General features: G+C 49.7%; 1 protein-coding gene across 2 annotated transcripts in view; it reads right to left on the bottom strand.

Moving 5' to 3' along the window:
• The window catches only part of ZFHX3 (zinc finger homeobox 3), a 325,534-nt gene extending 314,827 nt beyond the window's left edge, over positions 1-10,707 (bottom strand). For both annotated transcript variants that reach the window (XM_078868818.1, XM_078868814.1), the window contains exons 1-2: positions 10,681-10,707; positions 10,351-10,442 (exon numbers count right to left, since the gene is read on the bottom strand). The gene's annotated coding sequence lies outside the window, so the exon portion shown is untranslated. The remainder of the gene's footprint in view (positions 1-10,350; positions 10,443-10,680) is intronic.
• Positions 10,708-24,785: the final 14,078 nt, after the last annotated feature.

The raw sequence follows: 24,785 nt of genomic DNA, 5'->3' as shown, positions 1-24,785 counted from the left end.
CCACGCGGAGCGAAAATGAGCAAAACGCAACACAATTTGTATTTGCAAATGTGCAGCCCCCCTTTTTATCACAATCCACTGCTGAATGAAAACGCTTCCCCTGGGGATAACCGATCGTGCCTCACCGCACCACGACGGTGCGGTGTTCTAGACGGAAAGGGGAGCACAGACGCAGGAGCAACGGAAGTAGATGACAACAATAACGTTTGCTGCACTGCCTATTGCCGATCACTAACACAGCACAGCACCCGCAAGCAGCTTGCGGCAATAGCTGGCGTGCGTGGTGGGCGCCCGTCCAAGCTCCACCCAGCATGGATACCAACACCTGGTGAGATTGGGTGCACGCAGGAGGATTTGGTCGTCGGCCAATTTGTATTTTCTCGTTGTTTTCGAGACACGTTATGGACGGGAGACAGTCAGTCGGAGTCAGAGGAGAAGAGGAAGGGGGTCTTGAGCCTGGACTTGAGTTTTGGCATAATCATTGCCAGCGAGGCAGACAGCCAGGCAGCCAGACCCACAGAGGGAGAGAGAGGCACACAGACAAGGGCACGAGAAGGAAGCGCAAGGGAGTTGTATATTGCTTGATGCGTTGACGTCTTGCTTCTTGTTATTGTATTTTTACTGGATACCGCACGACGATTGCCAAAACAAGCAGAAGGCCAGCGGGTGACACCGTCTCCGCCTGGGTGGGTGGGGGAACCGTGCGGTTCCCACCACCGAAGCCTGGGCCGGGCCCGCGTCTCGCCATCTCACCGTCACCGTGGGCGAGCCATGCCTTCTGTTGTCACCCCACCGAGCATCTCGCACAACGGCGACGGCTCGCAAGATTCACAGAGTGGCGAAAACAAAATTCAGACTTTTAGATAATCCCCCAGGCATTACGTTGAAATGCTTCAAAAGGCGAATGCTTTGCAGGAGTGGGTCTCAAACACTTCTGCCTCTTATTTCATCAGGGCTCTGTTACAGCACACAGATGTCATTTTCCTCACCAGAAAACCCGAGATGCCGTTTTGTTTTCTCGCTTTTAACGTTATAACCCACCGCCCCCCCCCCACCGCGTTCTAAACCTGCCCAGGCCTGGTTTGCATCAGCGCGGTCGTACACGTTCCTGTATGCTTTAATCAATCAGCGTGCCGTATCGCCGGGCCCTCCCCTTTCCTCCTCCCTTCGCGCATCGTGCCCACACTGAGCCGGCGCCCCGGGGCCACAACGCCTCGGCCCGCTGCGAAACGATGACGTGTGCGCGTCGTGGGCAAGCTTTTAACCTGAGTGCCAAATTTAGGAGGGCCGGATTCTAGGAGGCAAAGCGATCGCTGACAAGGTTTAAATCCCGCACGCTTACCCCCGCGTTCGTGCCAACGCCCACACGGAGGGGGGGGGGTGCCCGTGGCAAACGGCCTGCGCAGTCCGATTACTGGAAACTGTTACTGGCAATCATTACTGGCAATAGTTGCTTATATTTTCTACAATAGAACGCCGGAGTTGCCCCCCCATGAATGAACAAATCTGATCGTCGCTCCCCCTAGTGGGCAAGTGGGATGGCAGTTTCCAATCAGATCAAAGACAGATGTCACATGGCCACGCGAGGTTTTATTCTCTGTAGACTGATTATTGTTGATTAAATAACAAAATAAATAAGTAGACAGTATGTCCACTTCACATATCCATCTCTGGACATGAACAATAAAGGAGCTTCTTCCACGAGCCATCAGCCCCATGGCCTTCTGGGAGCACGTAATTTCAGCAGCATTGTTTCAAGATGAGCAAAAACTATGTTTACGTGGAGAGACGGAAGTGCAGGAGACCGCCACCTTATTAATGTTATTTATATTTCCCCCAAAGTATGTGTATGTTGAATTTCTTTCGCACCGTACGTAGCCAACTGTGCTAATTGGAGGTGCAGGGCAAGGACAATAAACAACGACGCCAATGATGACTATTGTTGAGAGCCTCCGTCGTTCTATGAAACTGCCATGCCAGGCTGCAACTCAAGTCAAGGACAATGACCGCCCAAAAAAGTTACTAGAGTGCCATCACGGCCGCGAGGTCTCTCTCGCCCTCCATGCCCTTTCCGATCTCTCATTCCTGCCTCTTGCCCTTCTGTCCCCTTTTCTCTCAGATCACAGCCAGGGGAGCACTTGGTTTCCGATGCTTATCCCCAATTGCTTTGATATTATTACGAACCCTGGTTCTGCTCTTCCGCGTCTATGTTGTTGTTGAAAGCAGTTTTATTTTTAAATGAGCACGGGGCTCAGGTGAACAAAAGCATCCTCTCCATTGTTAAAGACCCTGGTTTTGATCTTCCACCCTAAATCGCATCCACTGCACAAACCATCGCAGATGCGGATACCTGATGCGGATACCTGATGCGGATACCTGATGCGGATACCTGATGCGGATACCTGATGCGGATACCTGATGCGGATACCTGATGCGGATACCTGATGCGGATACCTGATGCGGATACCTGATGCACAAATGGAAAAACTCTCCAGTGTGCGACTGCAGTCATCCAGAACAGGACCGGACAACGTACAATGACGCAATGCCTGATCCACAAATACGAAGGAGACATCGCAGCGATCCACTCCGCTACTTCTGATGCGGTTATCTGGCTTGACCAACTGAATGTGAAATCGTAATTGTTTCTCTGCATATACATCAGCAGCCGTACTAAAAAAGACTCAAACTCTCTCCACTTCCCGTGGGTTATTGCGATCTGCACAACATCCGCCGCTGACCTCCCCCTCTCTCCAACGCGCTCCTCCATTCATCGTCGAGCTCCTGCTTGGCGGACATCCCCTCCTCGTCCCTTTGACTGGGGCCGGCAGCACGGTAGCTTATTCTGCCCGTTTGCCATCGCCAGCAGCGGATCGTGCACCCCGATCGTTTTAGTCGCCTCCGTGCACTTGCACGGCTGATGAACAAACCTATATCAAATGTGTAAGCTAAAAATTAAAAAAATAAATTTGAGAATAGGTTTTCCCCTTTTTTCTGACAACAAACCAGGTGTTAAGATGTTAAAACACCAAACTGAAACCTTTTACAAGGAATCATGTCTGCATTAACCACAATACACTTGTGGTCAGAATGCAAACAAAAAACACTCCGATAATATATGCATTGTCTTTAAAACTGATTGGTGCACACCAGCAACAGCTTTCTTTCGAGCCTCGTCTCAAAACAATGTGAGACGAGAGGACGCCAAAAGGCGTACTTTTTATTTCATTTTGCCACTGAACTATGTAGCTCTTTTTCAGAAGTGACCTGGCCACAAATTATAGCTCAACGAAGTAGCTTATCATGTGGACATTTATAGCAGCCAAATACTCTAATTCCATGTTTCTTAATGTGGAGGGAAAAAACCGGAGGACCCGTAGAAAATTCCACGTGACCACTGAGAGAACAAACAAACTCCAAATATACGGGCGTGATGGTTGGGATCGAACCTCCGACCTACTACATACCAGGAGAGGTAGTTAACATCTCGCCACCGTGGCACCCCTATATATATGTAAAGTACACGCCACCGTGGCATATATGTAAAAATATCCCAAGTGTCCATGCGTCCGTCACGCACTGCATCTCACAATCGGATCGTGGGAGGGAAAAACGAAAAGAAAAAATGTTCCCTTTGCCGAGGACATTCTCAGAAAATTGGCGGCTTTCAGCATTTCCAACACTTTGACCCCAAACTTTCCAAAAAAAGCACCTCGGAACTTCCAACGGCCAGTAACTTATAAACGATGACGTCATTGGAACGTACCTTCTACTTAACTGCTCAAACCGGATGAAATGATTAATAATGGGGTGCTGGCAAGTAGCCCAACAAATGTCACTGGCAAACGGATTGCACTTTCGATTAGATTTCTGCGGAACGTGTCAAGAGCTTATACACCTTTGTGCAATGCATTTGGTTGTAATAATGGAGAACGATTAGCACAGTTGGCTACATGCGGTGCGAAAGAAGTTTAACGTACATGCATAAGCACGCACTCTTTTTTTCCTCCTCCTCTCATTTGCCAATTCAGAACCTACCACTTACAACTTTTCGTCTCCATTTATAGGTCAGCGTGAAACAAAGTTTTTCAGAACCAGAGTCCATCACGATTTCGTTTCTATGCCGCTGCAGGCAGATTCCGAGTGAGGGTAACTCGGACTTCAGTTACATCCCAAGCAAATGAGCGGGCACGGTGAGAGCCATCGCTGAATGCGTCCGACCACGTCCAATTGTAGAAGCTCAGCCGGATTTAGGCCTGGTTAGAAGGTGGCTTCTGAACACCAGGTGTCGTAGGCTTGGGCTGGGAAGGGGCCAGAAGGCAGCGGTACAGCAATGGAACCCTAAACCTATCTGTGTGGCGCTCTCAGTATGTACGTGTGTTTCTAGTGGGCCGCGGTAGTGTCACGGTTAGCGCATTGTGCTACGAAACCGGTAACCCGAGTTCGATTCCCGCTCACGATCAACACCAGTGACGATTTATTATTTGGTTCTTTCGGTTAACCAAATAATAATTCCTGCAGTCACGAAAGTTCTAAAATTAAGATTGAACCAGTGACGATTATTGGAACTGGTTCTGAGCCTCCCCTAGGCCGCCTCAAATGAGTAGCTGGTGTTGTGTGTAAAAATTGCCACTGGGGAGACAAAGGAGGCCGGGTGTGCTGCTGGCCACCCACCCCCTCATGTGCCGTGCCGGCTTTCATAGGTGCTCGCAAACAGCGCTTGCCCCAACAAGCTGTTTTGGCTATACGGGGTGTCTTTGTCTTTATGACAGCACCACGAGCCCAAACCCTCAAGTGACGTGGTCCCCCCCCCTCCTGAAAGAGCGTCGCGAGGACTCTGGGGGGTGCTCCCGGGGTGAAGGAAGCAACGACCGCGCACCGTTCGTTTGTCTCCTCCCCGCCGCTTCTCCCCCTCCACGTTGCGAATGTTCGAAATGCGCGACCATCGATTAAAACGGACTCTTTTTTACACCGTGCACACACGGGGGCACTTTTGTCGACGGACAAACGATACCCTTAAACAAAAAAATTCAAATCACGAAGGGCTCCGGGGCCCAATCTCGAGATCACAAACGGCTCTCGTCCCCCCCCCCTCCGCGCTCCCCCCCGCCACCCCCCCGCCGAGCCGGGGCCACGCTCCATCGACCCAAGACAAGGCTGCTGCCACGTGGCAACAACAACCAAAGTGAGACCAGTGAAGAATTCTAATAGAAGTATATATTTGTATACACACCGCTAAAATAAACAATGCCGCAATGGAGGACCAGGATAGTCAAACAACCCCAATGATCACGATCAGCGTCTCATGGGCATGCCTTCATCCAGTAGATGATTGACAACGGCTGTACATGTTACGGAAATCTTACATGTAAAAAAACCTAGACAAAGATCCCCCGTTTAACCTCAACAGACTGTTAGGGCAAGTGCCGTACACGAGCACCTATGAAAGACGGCACAGCACACGAGGGAGTGGGTGTCAACACCACTCATGGCCGCCTTTGTCTCCCCCCGTGGTGATTTATACGCACTATACGAGGTACTCATTTCAAGCCTGCCACGACCTAGTGGAGGGCTCAGGACCGGTTCAAATATTCATCAATGCAACTGGTTGGGTGTGGAAATCGAACTTGGGTCGCTAGGTTCGTAGCAGTGCGCAAATCGCAACATTACCGCTCCCTAAAATCATTATTAGTAAGACAACGAATACACACACACATGCATCAGTCAAGATGCAGTTCTGTCAGGGCCTTCCATAACACAGACTACCATAAGCCATACGAATAATAATTAATGGTATCTTCATGCATACACTATTTACATTGTAGGTGGCTTGTGTAACTCCTGCTTTAATAAACCATGACAATAGATCATGATCACATTTTATTTAATATTAAAAACACACACGCATATGCGCTGACTTGAGGCATTCGCCATCACACTGATAGTGGCTTGTGTAACTTCCATAAGCTGTACCCCATAACAAGCTTTTAATTGGTCACAGTCACGCCAATTCCTCCTCCAAAAGCTGAACAGGACTAGCATTGTGCCAACGGCAAATGGCTGAACAGTGGAGGCGCGTGGCCGGGAGACGCGGCAAGCGGCTCGGTTCTGATGGCGTGGCCCACACAGGGCCCAGCGCTCGCTTCACTTGTGGGGGTTCCCTCTACCACGTGCCGCCACCACCACCATGAGGAGCCAGGGTTGCCACCTGTCCTGATTTTCCCCAGGATGGTCTTCTTATTGAGAGAGGCAGTGTTCCTGAAAAATCTGGGAGACTTTCTGGAACATGAAATAACCTGACAATTGTCAGTTGTGCAATAGCAATGATGCACCACTCGGGACGATGCAGTCGCACGGAGTTCGCCCCTTTTATAGTACTGTATTGCGAGATCTTGTATATCCGAGTTTTTTTGTACCTCAGAAGCGGCCACCCAATGTGTGTGATTGGTGTTAGCGTTGGGCTATGGTCAGAGGTGGTAACTCTACATGAAGCCAGTCATTAGGATACAGCTTCTAAGAACGGTGGGCACGGTTGAGCACGGCGGAGAAAACAGAGAGGACCCCATACCACCGAGAAATTGTCACCCAAATATTCTGACGCAGGGAGACGGAGTGGATAAGGTGCCGGGGAGGACCCATCCGCACGGGGCGCTGTGCCTGGCACCTGCTGGCACGGGAGCCGGCGTGCAGCCGTGATGGAGAAGCCATCAGCCGTAATGCATCGCCTGCGCGGCAGCCACGGCGGGCTTGTGGTTTTAGGTCCTTAAAGAGCACCCGGTGGATTCTCGAGGGCGGCTAATCACCGGCCTCGGTGCTTAGCGGGCTCGCAAAATGGGCCACACGTCCGTGCTGGGGTTGCACGGCTGGGTTGCCCATGAGCTGCACTGCCACAACGGGCTTCCACAACTGGTCAGGTGATTTGGTTCAAAGCACAAACTGGGAAAGATAAATAAAATGTAAAATATTATGCACTCATGATAATACAATTTTAAGATAATAAAAAAAATATCAATAGCTTGAAAATATATTTTTGCCTGCGTTGTTTAAACAATCCCAGCTGCTCCAAAACGTCCAAATGAGATTTACTCCACCGGCTCTATATATAAAATCAAGCCAGTCCGTGAGGTCGTTACCATGGCAACTGAAAACGAAGATGCTTAAAAAGTACTTTACCTGCATTTCACACCCAACAGCGCGTCTCGCGTGCGGAGCGAGTCACTCGACTGTTCCCCTGATTGAAGGTGTCAAATTAATGTTCCCATTCCACATGCAGCGCCACCCCTCCCCCACCCCCCAGCAGAGGTGCGAGTGTCGTAGCCACCACCACTGCTGCTGCTACTGCTGCCCGAGCCCCTCCTGCAAGCGATACACTGCTGCCCCCGTGCCAGAGGCGATGGCAGAGAGGAGCGTGGGTGAGCGCGCTTGTCGACGACAGTGTCCAGGAGCGCGCACGCACGCACACCATGCGCGCACGCATGCACACCATGTATTACACGCGCACACCACGGAGGCTAGGCCTCGATAACTAGAGGGGGTCGTAGTGGCAGTGGCGCAACAGGCCACTTGACGTTTTGGGCCATTGGGCCTGTGCTCAGCAACTGTATTTAAAATAAAGAAAAAGGAAACCTGGATACATTCTTTATCTGTGCACCACGATGGTGAGATGTTAACTTCCTCGCCTGGTAGGCAGAAGGTTGTGGGTTCGATCCTGACTCTGACGCCTGTTGTATATTTGGATTTAAACCTACATACATTGAATGTATTTGGCTGCTATAAATTTCCATGCAATACGCCAACAAGTTGAGCTATTATTTGTGCCCAAGTCGCTTCTGAAAATGAGCTTGATAGCTCAGTGGGCCTTACCTTTAAAACAAAATAGTTTTCAGTTCTCACCACTGACGAAATTAACGCACCCGGTGGCGACAGATCTCGGAAGCTAAGCGGGGTGTCGAGCCTGGATACGGCTTGCATGGGCGACCACCGTGAAGGTCGGATTGCCAGGCGGTGGTGGTGAGAATGTCGGGGAAGTGGCGGGAGGGACGCACAAAATGCAGCCGCTGTGAGGGTTAATTAAAGTAACGCTCTCGAAGCACGCGAAGGCTCTTTTGTAGCGGGCCGTCGGGGCATCTCAAGTATATTTCCCTCGTGTACGGAAACATTCGTTAAACGCGAGAATTAATCAATCCCGATTTCACGACATCAACGTGAATACATTTTTAAAAAGGCAAGCCCTGTACGCATGCCAACGGACACATCCGGGCGGATGAAAGCTCATTCATTAACGAGCGAAATACGAAAAATATTTACATAACCTGATAAATGTGAAAATAAATACCACGTTGGCACAGTTTGCAAAGTACGATATTGTTCAATTACAGCCGGAGAAAGCCGCAATGATAAAAAAAAAAAACTTACATTCAGGCAACATATCAAAGTAAACATCAGTTCAAATTCTTCTTTAATAAAAGTTCCCCATGTACGACCTTTGCTTTGATTTTCCAGCCATTTCATACAATCTCAGAGTAAGCGCATCACTGCAAAGTGCAAATTAAGAAGGGATTTAAGGAATCCGGAGGACCTTTATACTCAGAATACGACAGATCCCTTTGGATTTAAAAATATTTCACAGAAGCCACTTTGAGCCAGATTACTAAAACGTGCCATCGCGCGGCTCCGCAAGACAGCGGCAATATCGCGACGATAAAAAAAAACAACACGGAGCATGGGCGAAACCGATGAGAGGCGAGCAAGGAGACGCTTAAAATTCGCAGCGCTCATTTCGGCTCCAACGCCACTCGCCCAGCTTCGGTGGATCGCGTCCGTACCAGTTGGGGCAGGGCGCGGCGTGACGGGGGGGGGGAAGCGCGTCCCCGCTCATTAGAGAGGCGCGAAAACAATAACGATTTCACGCGATCCACTCGGGCGCGTCACGCGCGGGGACTGGCGGCGAGGGCGACAAAACTGGGCAACAGTGACATCCCAAGGCGGCGCCACACACTGCAGCACGATCAACGGCGGCAGCGGCGGCGTAGCCACCACAGCGACTCGGTATACGGAGACCCAGCTTGGCGCTCAGACACCGACCTCGACGCTCAGTCCGTGAAACTAGACTAAAACTATACTATGTGTATTTTACCAGGTCAGGCCCACTGAGCTGTCGCTCTTTTGCAGGAGCAACCTGGCTATCACAAACGATAGCTCAACGACGTGGCTTATCATTATGTGGAAATTTATATGTCGATTCTAAATGTGGAGGGAAAAACCAGAGGGCCCGGAGAAAAATACACGCGACCACGGGAAGAGACATGCAAACTCCAAATATATAGCAGGCGTCAAGGTCGGAATCGAAACCATGACTTCCTGTGTACCAGGCGAGGTAGTTAACATTTTGCCACCATGAGGCAGGCACTCAAACACAGACCAGCACTCAGACACTGGAGCATCAAGACTGGCACACGGACAATGATCTGGGGCTCGGACACTTAGAATGATACTCGGACACTAGCACCAAACAGAGCCGGAAATTAGCACTCAGATAATGAGTCCGACACACAAACACCGAGACTGGCATTCGGACACCTAGACTGGCACTCGGACACCTAGACTGGCACTCAAGTGGGATGCAGACACTCAAGACACTCAAGGCACTGATCCTGGCGCACAGACATAATCACCAGCACTGGCACCGCAGTGTGACAGCTCTCGGACATTATTCGTTAAAAGCTACATTTAAAACATAAATCTTTCAAGTTGGACGGACTAAGTCGAAATTCTTCAACCAAACTAATACATTTGCTGTGCTCACTCCGTGAAAATTCTCGTGGCTACTGATTTTTGTTTCTGTAATATTGCGGCATGGCACGGCACAGCGACGCGCCCGTTGCTTGTGCAGCGGCGGCAGTAGCAGCCGGAAGGCCGTCACGGCTGTGGTGCGAGCACGTCACCAGTGCACCAGTTCAATTCGAAGCATATACGTGGGGGACCGAACAAGTTTTATTTTTTGGGGGTATTTTGTTTTTTCCGGTTGAGTTTTACTCTGCGACGTGCCCTTTGAAACGCAAATTATAGCAGCGGCGCAAGGAGCGTTATGACTCGGCGCGATCGCAAGCACGCGAAGCGCTCGCTCACACGCTCGCGCGACCCCAACACTTGAACAAACACGGCCGGTGCTCGGCGGACCCCCCCCCCCCCCCCCGTAGCCCGATCGCTGGACCAAACCCAACAGGAAATCAAAATGCCTCGGCCTTTATTACGCAATCGCACATTTGTAACAATGCGAGCGCTGTCGCCGGCAAGGCGGGTGGCGGCCGCCACTGCGAGCAAGCCCGCCCGAACATGTGACCCGCTTACCTCCTCGGAAGGGAGCTCTCCCCCCCCCCCCGCACGGCTTCGAGTATTTTCTAAGTTTCCTCTTTGAAATACAGTATTCCGCCGAGGCCTCACTGTAAAAAAACACAACGACAAAGTGAAATTAAACATTTGTGAATGAAAATATTGCGCCAGAAATGTCACGTTTTTTTTTGATGGGCACACCGATACCAATCGCTCACATGTCTCTCCTTACTCAGAGGGTTATTTATTTATTTCCCCTCCGGAGATTTAGGTATAAAAAAAACGACCGCGAAGATATGACATGCATCACACAGGAACAACAACAACAAAAACCCCGTACATACTGACCAGATTAATTATTTACGGCAGAGAGAGAGGTGCATGGCCTGCCGGGCCAAGACCCGCGCACGGGAGGGGTTAAAATTGGATCTCTCGGGGGACAGGGAGCTCCCCGAGGAGTAAAAATTTTGGTGCGGCAGCGCGTCTCTGCAGAAATGGCGCCTTGTTAGTCATCGCCAGCGATTCCTTTCCCCGACCGCCCCCCCACCCCATGCGACTCCCCTCCAAACCCAACCCACGGCCCGAGCAACTCGGCCGAGCCGGCGCCACCGCCGCCGTAGCGCGCACACCCGCGCTCGGAGTGCCGGCAGCGGTCGTACCGGCGGCAGTCGCCCTGCCCGATCCTCGCTCACGCCGCACTGATCGGGGCCGGTCCAGCCATGCGCCAGGTTTGACGCGGCCACTATCGCAACAAAATAATAAAATAAGTAAAGGGCGGGGGGGAAAAAAAGAGATGAGACTGCTCGCCCGACAAAAAGCCAAACATCATCGGAATGGCAGCAGTGACCAACGTGGAGACGTTTAGATTTCACTTTGTGCGTTCCTTGCCATATTTATTTTGTTCTCAGAAAATAACTATCGAGTATAACAAATTATCGAGTCGCGGCGACATGGGTTTCCCTTCATTACCAAACGCATCACCCGAACATTTTCATCCCCGCCAGCATCCTTTCAACCCCCACCGCCAAAGCGGTCGCTCCTCAAATTTTATTTCATCGACCATCGAGCGGGCACGACCTCAGCGAGAGACCGACACTGGCATGTCGGCGGCGTCGCGAGCGAAGTCCCATTCGCAGCGCTCGCGCCGCCGTCGTGGTCATCCGCCTTGCCCCGACCGTGCGGGTGTCTGCCGGGCGAGTCGCGCGGCGCGAGGGGCAGGACAGAACCTCGTCGGCATGCCAGAGCAAGCGAGCGGGCGAGCGAGCGGGTGAGCGAGCGGGGGGCGTCAGCCGCCGTCCCAGGCAGACCCCACGCCTCGTCGTCGTGCGTCACCGAGGGTCGCGGCAGCGCACTAAGCAGAAGCAGACGGCCTACTCGCCGGCGCGGTTCGGGTTACCGCGGCGTGGAGGAGACACCGGTGGAGAGAGCGCGGCGAGGAATTAGCCCAGCGGGCCGCGGCAGAGAGAACCTCGCTCGGGTCGCGACCCGACACGGAGAAACATTGCGGCCCCTCTCCGCCTTTATTCTTTCTCCACTCTAATCTAGCACAGCGCTCAGTTTGAGCTTTTGAAAGATATACATTACGTACCTATGCAAATCTACATGCCAAATAAAGACTTGCAAAGCATCGGCATGAAATCTTCGAGGCAAATTGTGAAGATGGAGTTTGGTATTACATGGTGCGCCAAGAAAGTAAATGAAATGCTGCACCGCAGGTGTGCTTAGGGGACAAACAAATATAAACGTAGGAGCATTAAACCCGGGAGAAGCTAGCGTTTAAATTCGACAGAACGTTTCGATATCGTGCGCGCGCGAACACGCATGCCGCCCGCCCGGTTGGGACTCGAGTCGCGGGAGTCCATTGCGACGAGGAGCGCGAGTGAGAGGGGGGAGCCATGCATCACGGCGCCCGATTGACTCGTCGCGTCGCAGGTAAGTTTGTGATTTGATTTTTTTTTGTCAGCGCCGCCGCTCCACCGGCATGAGCGCGCTCCGCTCATCACTCACTCACTCGCCCTCGGCTGCTGCCATTTTACGATCAGTGCTTGACCCACTCCGCCATTTTCTCACGCCAAGACAAGCTCTAATATCGCACAAGAAATGTGCATCCGCGCGCCGCCAAGACCTTTGCCGCCTTCCAGCTTTAAGTTACAGGTGGGTCACGCTCAAAAGGTCTGCGATTTTTCTAAGCCGCATTAATATTTGATCGGGCGTTTGATGCCAAACCAAAGACAGGAGTCACGCACGCGGCGGCCGGAGGACGGGCGCGCAGGCGGCTAACGGAGGATTTGTTTATCGTTTATGATTGTTTTTCCCCTGCGTTTAAGGATGATGATGATGTCCGAAGCACGAGCCGAGCGAGTTGTGTCTGCGTGGAGAAACTTCCTTTAGGGCAGGCGCGGAGGCGCTGGGGGGCAGAGGCAGGGCTGCCGCCTCCGCCGCCGCTGCCGCCGCTGCCGCCTGTCCCCCAACACAAGTCCTGTGCATTAACTCTCCGCCACCGACCATCAGCAGAGTCTGCAAAGCTCACAGCCGGAATACAGCTGTCATTCATTTTTAAGCCACACGGAAAATCTCGGGGAAGCGTCAGTCACACCGCTAGGTTCACTACGAAGAGAGGTGCTGAACACCACGCATACTGCGGCGAGGTGACCGCTCGCACCGTGCGAGCGTCAAAGAGCGATGAATAAGAGCGGAGAAGAGTGATGAGGAGGAGCGATGAGTGATAAAGAACGATGAAGAGCGACGGTGCCGGATACTTGGGAACCATTTCAATCGCACCACGAAACTTCTCTATCCACGCCACAACAAAAATTGACGTCTCAGAATTATAAAAAAAAACTATAATAATTAAATGTTCTTCTGAGAGTGAATGTCCGAGTCGTTTGCATCGTACATGCACAGTGCGTGCGTGCGCCACGTCCTTTGTGTAAAATGTTGCTAAAGTAGTTTGACCGAGAGAAGAGTTTCGATGAAAAATGATATCGGATATACTGATCAATTTTGCAACGCGCCGAACACTATTATGAGCTGTGTATTTTATGTATATGGAAATAACATTTGAAACAAATCTCAAGAAATGGTATCACAAATGTTTTATTCATGCAGAAGTTTACATGCTTATACAATAAATGATATTTAATAACTTTTGAAATACGTATCATAATTTTTTTAGAACTGCTTTTTGCGTTCAGTTTGTTGTCCTTGCCCCACACCTCTGATTAGCACGGTTGGTTACGTACGGTACAACGGAAATTCAACATACATACAAATGTTGAAGGATGTTAATAGTCCTACATGTCAACCAACTTGTGGAATCGACTAAGTATATTTTAGTTTAAGCGTCTTTGAGGAAAAATGACAAGCATTTACACTGCTTCACATTTTACTCGAAATCGGCATGAATCATGGCAGGAATCGTGACAAAGTATGCCTCAGTGGCTAGGAGATGTTAACTCCCTCGCCTGGTATCCAGGAGGTCATGGGTTTAATCCTGACCCTGACGTCTGCTGTATATTTGGAGTCTGTATGCCTCTCCCCGTGGTCATGGATTTTTCTCCGGATCATCCGGTTTTCCCCTACACATTTAGGGCCGCAAGTATGGGGGGGGGGGTATGTGGCAGCATCATGTGATGCATAGGGGCCCCGTCGGCCAGGAGGGGGCCCTGAATCAAAAGATAAACCAGTAAAAAAATGTAAAAAAATACAAAAGTATTAATTAAAAATGTACCTGCGGTCTAACATGGACCGAGGCCGACTAACGCATCTGGCTGTCGTATCAAAAGAGTAGCATAAAGTAGCGCGATCCACCCACTGAGGAAATCCTAGACCAATGGGGCTGGCATGAAAGCAAGACGCACGATAACTTAATTGCAAGTATTGTACCTATAAATGTCATTATTAATACTGTCACTGTGAGACCGTCTTATTCTACACCCAATACATGGTGCAACTCAAATGATATATTATTGTATACGGGTTAAAAACATATGTAGCTATTTCAGGAAAAGTGAGTCGGGAGAAAGAAGGGGGGGGGGGCACAGTCGTATCTTGCATAGCCCCGTTGAAACAGGTAGTTCCGCCCCTGCATACATAAGTATAGTTTTTATTAGATAATATTATTGTTTTGGTCCATAAGCGTGTTGTTCTGGCATGTATGTTGAACTTCTTTCGCGCAGTACGTAGCCAACATGACAGCCATGCGTGTGAATATCACCACAGCCGCATTCTGCTAAAACGCATTTCTACCCTCGCCATGGCCTCCATTGTTTCCTCGGCCCTCCTCGCCAAACAGACCGCGGCAGTTACGCGGCTCTCCCGTGTCTCCAAATAAAGAGAGAACGAATGATCCACCGCTCAGAATTCACCCCAGGGATATGATCGCGCGTCCCACCGTTGACGCGTTTACATTTCACAATTACGGTGCGACGCGACGGGCACCGTGCCCGGCCAACGTCGGCGACAGGGCTCTTGGCCGCACCGTGCCGCTCCGTCCCGTCACGCCGACTCCCCGGCGCTGTCGCAGGTAACACTCGCCGCTCCAGACGCCCCTGGGCCTCAAACGAGCGTCGCCCCACGCGCCCCACGGATGTAAATGTCCGAGGTGGGCTCAGCGGCCCCGTCATTCCCTCGCGTGCGCGCAAAGACGCGCTGGCGACATTTTGCGAGTGCCGATCGCCGGTGTTTCGCGAGCGCCCGGCTCGGAGGTGTGGCCCTGGGTGCGGCGAGGCAGAGAGAGTATTGTGGCTCTGGGTTTCGGAGCAAAAAGTGGGACCGTGACTAACGCTGTAGCCGTGCAATCACACGGCAAGCATGGAGTGGCGGCGGAGCGGTTAGCGCAACACGCCGTGAACCATGACCGGGTATTCGTACCCAAGTTAAATCCCAGGCCACGGCTAACGTGAGCGGCGAGCTACGTCCGAACCGCTGCTGGGCCCTCCCCCCTCCCCCCCTTCGCCAACTCGCACTGCTGATTGGCAGCGAAGCATGACAAAATGACCCCCACGATTGACGCGGCATAAGTGCCCTTCATCCAGCAGTGGATTGACCAAAAGGGCTGTGCATCATTGTTATTACATAATCATGCAGCCAACGTCAACTACGCAGCTTAGTGTGAATTATGGAACATAAAACCCAGCACTTATGAGAGCACGAGCACATTCATTTCATTTCGGTTGAGTTTTTTTTTATTTCGCTTTGGAATTCTTTTGTGTGAATATTGAGAATGGGGGCGGGGGTGGGGTGATAGGGAGAGAGAAAGCAAAGCTACTTCTATTCCGGTTTTATTGCAGAGAACTCCGTTACCGAGCGCAACGTCTCAAGTCCGGCCACAAAAATAACAGGGCTGAGATTTTTAACAAACGGTTTCTAATTATCTCCACTGCGATTCCACGAGGCCGCAGCGACCCCGACGAGGAGGCACGCGACACAACTGCAGCACCTGCATGGCTTTCCCTCGGGAAGAGCCGCCGAGCGGGCCACCTTGCCAAACGCAGAACACCGAGCAATGGGCGCAATTAATTTTAAAAAGGGAAAAGAGAAAAAATATTCAGGCCAGTTTCTTATCCCCACTGACATCCACACCACTGTTTTTCAGAGCCCATCCCATCCTGCATTTCTGCAAATTGAATCTCGCTGCAGGGAAACATTACCGAACAGCGATATTAAAAATCCAATTTGCTGGGCCCGGACCGCGGCGATCCTTCATCCCTTCTCCAGGACACTAAATTTATTATAAGAGAGAGCGCCCATCATAAAAACCTGCGTGGATTCAGTGGGCTGCACATATATGAAAAAGAAGGGGGAGGCGCTTGCCGAGCGGGCTCAGCCGCGGCTCCACGCTGCTCCTATCTCTCAAGGTCATCCCAGATGCGCGCGGGGGCCAGCACGAGAGCCGTGCCCTGGCAGCCACAAGCTTTCCCTGCCGCCTGTTTGCGAGCCGCCATTTGTCCCGGCAATTAACCCTTTCCGCCGGCGCGTGCCCGCCGCTCCTCCCGGCTGAGCCACGGCGAGCGAGCGAGCGGAGCCGTTCGAGCCAGTTCCGCTCGAGACGACGACGACGAGGCCCCCGGGCGGACGGCGGGACGAGGGTGCGGCCGTTGCCGCGACGTGGCAGACGTGGGGCGCGTTCCGGCTCGCGAGGCCACGCCGCCGCCCGCTCGCGTGCCCCTTCCCTGCGCTCGCCAGATTCGCGGCATCGGCGCGCCGAGGGTTAATGGCGGCTCGCGATCTGTATGACAGCACTGTCCGATCACATCACCTTTTTCCCCTCCTCCCCCCTCTTACCGCTACGCACAATTTTTTGGCAGGGGATGGCGGGGCGACGTGGGGGGGGCGCGGGGGCAGGGATGTTTGGGCGTCGTCAATCACTTGTGTTAGAGCGAAGGAGGAAAAAAAAACTTCTTGGGTTTGTCTCAAATGGCCTCAATCCATTTTATAGATATGAAATGTTAACTGCATGGACGCATAAATGGTATACAGTGTGAAATCACTAAGCAGAGATAACACAATATCCATAAACTTCACCGAGCCATACTTTACACTAGAATGCACCCAATAATGATACACCTTAAATAGGACTGGCTTTGCATTTTTTTCGAACTTTATTTAAGACAATTTTAAAGGGAAAGCAGTAAAAAAAACATTTCGGGGCACGGTTATTAATAACATTTATGCCCCAATATAAAAGCTTATTGAAATGTGAGGAAATAAATTATTTATTACAAGAATACATGAATGCAATGACTGATTGTTGTAATTTCTTTGCATTAGGAATCGCCACTCTTTCAACTTCTGGGTGTAATTTTCCATGGGACCCTGCAGCAATTACATTCTGAATCGAGGAAATTACACCGTGAATTAGTGAGGCCGGAGAGGAGGAGGGGGGGCTGCCGCGGGCCAGGCCAGAGAGACCCCCTCCGACAAACACGCCAGGGTCGGAGGGCAAGACAAATTATCACCGGTAATTTCTGCGCCTTGAAAAGAAAAAAAACATTTGTTCAAATGAGGCAACCGTCGCGGTGACAGAGAAATATGTACACAGCCCCGTGCGCAGGCTTGAACGATGCATTCCATTGTTGTGAGATTTAAGACTGGATTCTCAACAAGGGCTCTGCAAAACACACCCAACTCATCTCCCTTGCACACAAACCAGGAAAGGGTCCGACTATGCATGAAACGTTACACTTTAAAGGTGGCGTTTGTGTACGTTACGTAAAAAGATATTTAACGTTTTTTAAAAAAAAAACGTAATGACTGCGAGCTCACATTGTGTTATGCGTTTCGAAACGGTAACAATCGACCACGCGCACGCACAACACAAAAAGAAACGCCGCGCGATTAGCGCGCGCGGACACGTTGGGATTTCAATATCGACCACACATTAATCACACCGACGCACATTTTTCAGACAAATGTGATATATGGCGCGTACAATAACGCCAAATCTACAAAATCAAGTTACCGCCGCGTTATTGGTGGTCGTTTTAAAACGTGCAACATTCCGAGGCGATCTCGGGCCCCCCCACTGCGTGACGCCCTGCCCCAGTCGTGCCGCCTTCAACCCTTGCGACTACGCCGCCACCCGCTCCAAGCGGCCGTCGCTCGCGAGGCCGCACATCAGAGCGCTCGCCGCCTCGCTCAAAAAGATGTTCCCCCACCTGCGCTCCTCTTCCACTTCGGTTTAATTTTACCCCCACCGAAAAAGCGCCGCTCTATTGGCACCAAACTCCACGTGCATCGCTCCCGAGAGCGATTGCATTTCAGGGGTCGCGGGCGTGAGACCCCGGTCAGAGCGCGGGGGTCAATAGGACTTAAATTCAAACAGCTCGAGCCGGTAACGCGAACCCACGCCTCCGCCGCCCACGTCAAGTTTAAGTGTGAAGTCAACGCGGCCGCAGCAGCGGCAGCTCGTGATCGGCCTCTCTCCCGCGCTTAACGAGGTCCGTCACCATCTGCATTCGCGTAAATAACCTTCGCCGGCACTAACGGCGCTTGGCCCCCCGATTCGCTCCATCAAAGACAAGCGCCGCGCGGTCTGAAGAGATCTCTCGCTCTCTCCTCGCTCCCTCTCCCGGCGCTGCACCAATGAACCCAGGTGCGCCGGCAGCCAATTTGGTGCGCAATCCACTCAGAGGCGGCCTCAAAGTGACACCCATCACCACCACCACAGCGACGTTTTGCATTCACTTTGCTCTACAGACAAACTACATAAGTTTAACACGTAGGCTTTCGCGACCAATATCATCTATAATACAGGTTTTTTTTGGGTTAGATAGCGTACGTAATAATTTTAACCATTCGGATAGCTACAAGCTTAGTGCTGCTTGGAAACGAATCATCAGTAATACATTGTTTAAATGCATGCCTATACAGGTCACCATACGTCAATGGTGATTACCTGTGGGCAGACAAGAACAGGCACTGTCGCTTTATTGCACACAAACGACAGGAGGTACAAGAACAACGTGCACGCACAATGTGCACGCATAATGTGCAGGTTTATTACCATATGAATAACCCAACCGGTACTGGATGCCCATTATAATTTATATGCATTCATTAATTCCCCCCCCCCCTTCGTACCTGAAGGGCTCACAAGTGACGTCATCACATCTATCCCTCTAAGGAACGAAACAGGAGTATTTCTCCACAAATCTGGCTGTCCGCCTGATGATGCTCGTTGTAATTACTGGCGAAACGTCGTTCTCAGATTGTAAACGTTGTGGGCTTACTCTGCAACACACAACCGGTGTGCTGTACTAGTAATTAATTGGCATGTTTTGTTTACGCGACAAACCTTACTAATTGGCTATGCCTGGTGGTGGCGGGTTTAACGATACATTTATATTTACGTGATCTATCTCAAAAAAATAACCTGTATTATGGATTAAACTACATAAGGTATAACGTTATTCTACAAACAATCTATGAATTACATGTTATTCCGTGTACGCACAGGACACCGGGATATAACATTGTCATACATACATGTAATTCTACACACTATGTAGGGCATGATTTGGCGATACTGAGTCCACAGTGGTACAAGAGCACAAACGACTCGACACGTTTGTCAATAACACCACCTTAAGCAGGGTCATTGCCCAAAACATCACCTATTATACGTTTCCTTTCAACGCAGGTTCATTGACAAACGAGTTGAGTTTTTGTTAATATAGGCTAAAATGTGACTTTGATAATATATCCATAGGCGATAATGGTAATCTGCATACACGCGCACACTCTCTCGGTAGCATATGTTATTACACATACCATATATAGGATACATTATTCAGTTACACACCATATAGGTCTTACATGCCCCAGCTATTAAGCAGGGCCCTTACCAAACGTGGCATTGCTCGTTGTTTACATTCACTCTCGGGCTGCGGACGACGAGCAAAGTGGCACCCGTCACGGGTTCCCTTCGCTTGCTCCGTTCGCGCAGGTTCGGCGCTGGCCATTAGCAACGCGTTGCGGTCCATTCGACACGGGGTGGGCGACAGTGGTCAGCGTATCGTGCCACGAACCTCGTGGACCCAAGTTTGAGACGTGGCCGTGATACACGCAAGTGGCGAGTGATATCAAAATTGGTTCCGGACACCCCTCCATCATTAAATTGATATATCCTTATACGACCACTGCTTTGATGCTGTCCGATCTAAAATGTTGTACCTTAAGCAAAATTGCTGCGAGCGGGCGTGAGAGAAGCCAGGCAGCCTGGTGCAGAGCAGACGTACACATCCCCGCGACTTCAGAACACTCCGTCCGGCAACATGAAAAATATTCCCGCAACCCGGCACACCACGTCCCATCAATCGGTTCTCCTGACTACGGCTGCACGGCTACCAGTCACGGTGCCAACCCACCTACGCCACTTTACCGGTGACCCAGAAAACATCCGTCCAGAAGAGCAAGCTCCATCGCATCGCACGAAACTTCCGGCTTTCACACTGAGGGCCCAGAAAACGACACCGAGGAGGGACGGCAGTGACGGATTAAGCTAGTGTGGGGCCTGTAGCATATGTTATAAAGGGGCCCTAAATAAAAAACACACGTAAATATTAAAACACAAATTTTTTACATGCATAGTAAAGTTATTGTATTTTTTCATTATCTATACAGCCAGATAATCGCTAACCTTAAACACCCAGTCGATCATAAAAGTTTAAGGCAGTATAGTACTATAGGAATAGAGCAAGTGCAGAATCACTGAACAGGAATTGATAGCTTGAAAGCATTTAGCATGGGCCCTTGAAAGTGTGGGGACCATAGCATATGCTACTTTTGCCCCGAGGATAATCCGGCACTGAGGGACGGCAGTCAATCCCCCTCAGGTCGAGGTCCATCGAGATCCCGAGCCAGAAACGCTTCCCGTGCTGGGACCGTTTTCAGGGAAGCATCCAGAGTCGGAGGTGGGGGGGGGGCAAAAGGTCCCAATTACTTCACCACAACACCACACGCACACTTGGCCTTTATACGTCAGACACTTTGAGATTTTTCAGAAATATAAAATGTCAAAAATATGAATGTTGGTTCAATCAAGAATAAGTCATTTGCACCCACCTGCCCGTCTCCACCTGCACCCCCCCTCCACACCACCGCCGCTTGTGAAGTATCAACGCCGACGGTCACCTGCAAACAACCCCGCCGGACCCTGCAGGCCCAGGATCAACACTCGAGCGACCAGACTCGTAGTGACAATATTAACGAGAGCATCGAAAACAATATGATTATCGCTTCAATAAAATAGTCAAAATATATCTACATATTATCCAGTCCCACCAGAAAAACGCGATTATGCGATCGCAAGATTCCACGCAAAATCAGCCAAAGTCCGCATATTTATGCGGGGGGCGCGTTTTTTCAAATACGCCGCACTTTCGCCGCATAAATTGCAGATTTCCACGCGCAAAATATGCGGGCTTGCATGATTTCATAATCCCCGCATTTTCGTTGCAAAAAGTCACATATATCTTAGCAGAAAGTTGAAAAATGTTGCGTTTACTTCACACAAGCGCAGCCATTTCCCCTGTTGCCATGGGAACGTTATGAAGTGACGTCACTCATTACGCGACATCATTGAAAAGCTGCAAACCCCGCGATGCCAAAGAAACCATGATGAAGAGTTTATGCAACTTTGCAGTTGTAAGATTGCACTTTTTTGTTAGTAGTATGTAAATTCACATTACTGTAAGACTGTACTGTTACTGTATTGATTACGTTACTGTGCACTGAAAACACTTATTTTAACAGAAGATGTCTGTTTTGTATAGCTACCTCTGTAAAACAGGAAGCACACATTTTATTTTTTAATATTTTATTTATTCATTTTTACAGAAGTTGTAGCATATTCATTTTGTAAAGCTACAGAACTTGTTCGACTCAATGTTTTGTAAGTTTGAGCCATCTGTTTGTTAAGGTCTGAAATAAAACAAGATGAGAACTTAAATATTCCCAGCACTTTCTGTGATGTAGTATGCTTGCTTATCATAGGAAGTAATAAGAAATGACTCTTTACATTAAAGTAGTAGCCTAGTGAATGGGTGTTGGGGGAATCACTTTTTTTTCTCTTTTTCATCAAACCGCAGTTTTTGCAAGTTCCCGCAATTTTTGCAAGTTCCCGCAATTTTATCGCATAAAATTGCATAAACATCCCGCATATTCCATCGCATTTTTAAAGAAAACGTGCCGCATAATCAACGATTTTTGCACGCAACAATCACCAAAAAACTCCGCGTTTTTCTGGAGGGACTGATTATCATGCATTCATTGATATGAACAATTCAATTTTGGGTTTACACATTTTTTATTTTACATTTATATTAAGTACTAGTGGTGCAGCGGTTAGTGCAAAGTACTGCAATGTGAAACGAGAAACAAGGGTTGTATCCAGGTGACGGCTAAGATCGGTGGCGAGTGATGTCCATATTGGTTTCTAACCCTCCCCCCCCCACTTTAGCAATCCACTCGCCAGAGTGGTGAAGTATGATGAAACAACTCGCATGGCTAACACGGTCTGGAGAGACATTCACTCAGCAGTGAATTGACAAGGGCTGAAATTATATACATGTATTTTGTTTATGTATGCATGCGCTTATTTGCTGACTAAAAGTGTACCATGATATTAAATCGTTTTACAAATTAAATAACACACAATGCTGCACTAGGGTTGATTATTCAGAGTGGGTCATCTATTGAAAGTACATTGTTACAGTAATTAAAATTTTAAACCCATTAATAACTATAAGCAAGCGCGCATTTTTTAAAATGTTCTGGCACATTTGTCTTAATTTTTACTGCTGCTGATTTACTAACATGCACTGACCCCACACTGTGGTTCCCTCTGGACCCTGGACATACACGCACACACACACACCACACTGGAAGGCATTCCACACATTCCTTGTGGAAAATAAAAATTGGTTCTTCTTCATGTTTTCTACAATAATTGCTCCATACGAGTCGGCTCTTTTTTTACATTTTATATTAAATCCTCCGCACAGACCTTTTCTTACAAAACCAATTGTATACATTTCAAGAATATTAAAATGCATGCCTTTCAGACCACGAGCACAAGGATTACGCACGCGTAATGACAAGCAAAACTTTTCCAAATTTTAGTCCTGCCATTTATCGTACAACATGCACGCACATACACGCACACATTTGCGCATGCAGGATATTCCGAACACAAGCGGCGCCTGTTTTTAGGGGACCGCGACTGCCGGCCGATTAGGGCCAGGCCTGCAGAGGGATGCTGGCGGCATGCTAATGGGGCCGCGGCGGATAACCGCACCAGCGCGGCTTGCCGACTCGACGAGGCTCCGCGGAAAGCTTCATTACCGGGGCCCGTGTTTTGGGAGGCCTGGGGCGAGCCCGGGGCTCGAGCCACTCCTGCCGTTCGTCCCTTCAAAGGGCTGCCACCCTAAGCAAATCATACAGTTTTCCGCCATCAAAGGGCCCTCAATCTCGCTCGCTGACGTGCGGTTAAATGGGATACGAGTGTGAAAAATTAAAACTTAATTCGGTCGGCTATGGAAAGAGAAATACTTCAAAGGCAACGTGGTCAGACTTTGTTATGTCGAAGGTTCGCTCCCTCCAGATAAAATTTGACCTAAAAAAATCTATCAGAAATAAATTGAAAAAACCCCCTGCCCATCACACAAACCAAAATATCACGTTCACTTACGGAATCAGAAGATGAAAGAGCCCCTCCTAGTGTAGACTAGCAGTCCACGGAATAACTTTTAGAGGATCAAACAAGGTCGAGGCAAAAAAAATTAAATCTACGATGGCTGAGCGCCTGCCGAAAGTAGCTCATTTTAAAATATAAATTAAGGCCTAAAAGCACAGACATTCCATGCAGTTATAAATTCCGAATTTCAGCTCAAATAATTTTATTTTTCATGCTGAGGACCCACAGAGAACACGGTGCCAGATCTGAACAATGTATGGATTCACAAACGCTGAACGCCACAACGAACTTGCAATGTGCTTTCCGCATCCCTGCAATGCCACAAACAAGCGCTGTGGCCGGCCTCAAAGAATCTGCAGCATTATTTATTTCATGGGACCGAGACACTCGGTGACCCCATAAGAGGGGAAAGGGATCAAAAAAATCCTTCACCAGCCCCAGAAGCAGCATTGGTCCAGGCCATCTTTAGGGGCCACCTCACTTCCCCACTCCGTGCAATAGATGGTGCCGCCCCAGAACCCGTCTCATCTCATTACAGTTAATTAAACGGATTTCTGCGTGCGGGTAAGCGGGGGTACCCAGAGACGAATGCCTCCTTCCAAATGCCCTGCGCACAATAAGCACCCATGCCGAGAAAAAACATGAATACTTCGGCCCTCACTGCTGCATCCGAGAAAGTATGCGTCCCTCCATCTGGAAGGAATATTTTAAATGGCCTCCAGATTTTTTTTCAGCCTTTGAATCTATCTGTATCGCATCCTCCTAATAACCTTTTAATAGAGATGTCAGTCAAGCACCTGGCGTTTGGAAACGCATTTTATTTAGCCACTGCGGCTAAAGCAAATAATGACACTGCAGTTCAAACAGGCGTTTGCAAGCAAGCAGAGGGCTGGCCGAGCTATTGAATTTGTGCGCCTCATTTAAATAGATAAGGGGCTTTTACAAAATAACTCAGGCGGCGAAAGGAGTGGTCGCAGGCAGAGATCATCTTAAAAGCACAGACTCGGAGTCGCCCGAGCGGATCAAGTTGTGGGGATCAAATTCCCGGGAAAACTGCTAAGTACACAAACCGTGTCACCGGAAAAAGCGGGACTCATCTCCGCACCCGGGCCTGCATGCTTGTGTATTAAAATGTCTAGACAAAAGTCATCTTTTACACAATAACACAAAGCTTTAATGGCAAAATAATATTGACCGATTGCAATCTGGCCCCTTTTATTTTTTCATAAAATTCCATTCACCCACCCCCAGCATG

This window comes from Lampetra fluviatilis, chromosome 26, assembly GCF_964198595.1.
Source record: "Lampetra fluviatilis chromosome 26, kcLamFluv1.1, whole genome shotgun sequence".
Taxonomy (NCBI): domain Eukaryota; kingdom Metazoa; phylum Chordata; class Hyperoartia; order Petromyzontiformes; family Petromyzontidae; genus Lampetra; species Lampetra fluviatilis.
Note: the sequence above shows the minus strand (reverse complement) of the source record. Positions and strands in the feature narration are given on the sequence as shown.